This window comes from Fukomys damarensis, unplaced genomic scaffold (assembly GCF_012274545.1).
Source record: "Fukomys damarensis isolate Sample0158 unplaced genomic scaffold, DMR_v1.0_HiC HiC_scaffold_25, whole genome shotgun sequence".
NCBI classification, from domain to species: Eukaryota; Metazoa; Chordata; class Mammalia; order Rodentia; family Bathyergidae; genus Fukomys; species Fukomys damarensis.
The window spans coordinates 23,382,239-23,382,518 of NW_022900937.1; positions in this window are offsets into that span (position 1 = coordinate 23,382,239).

Here is a 280-nt window from a genome sequence, read left to right on the forward strand (position 1 = left end):
TTCTTTTTGCACTAGGTGTGTTTCTTGTATACAACATATTATTGGATTTTGTTTCTTATTCCATTTGCCAGTCTTTCTCTTGATTGGTGAGTTGAGGCCATTGATATTGATGGTTATATCTGATATGTACTGACTTATTATTGACATGTTATTGGCCTTTTGTTGACTCTTTTTACTTTTTCACCTTCTCCTTTTAATTTCTTGCCTTGCCTATTTGATTTGCTCTGTTGGGCCTCATGGTGTTGTTGCCTTCATTGTCTTTTTCTAGGATCTTGTTTAG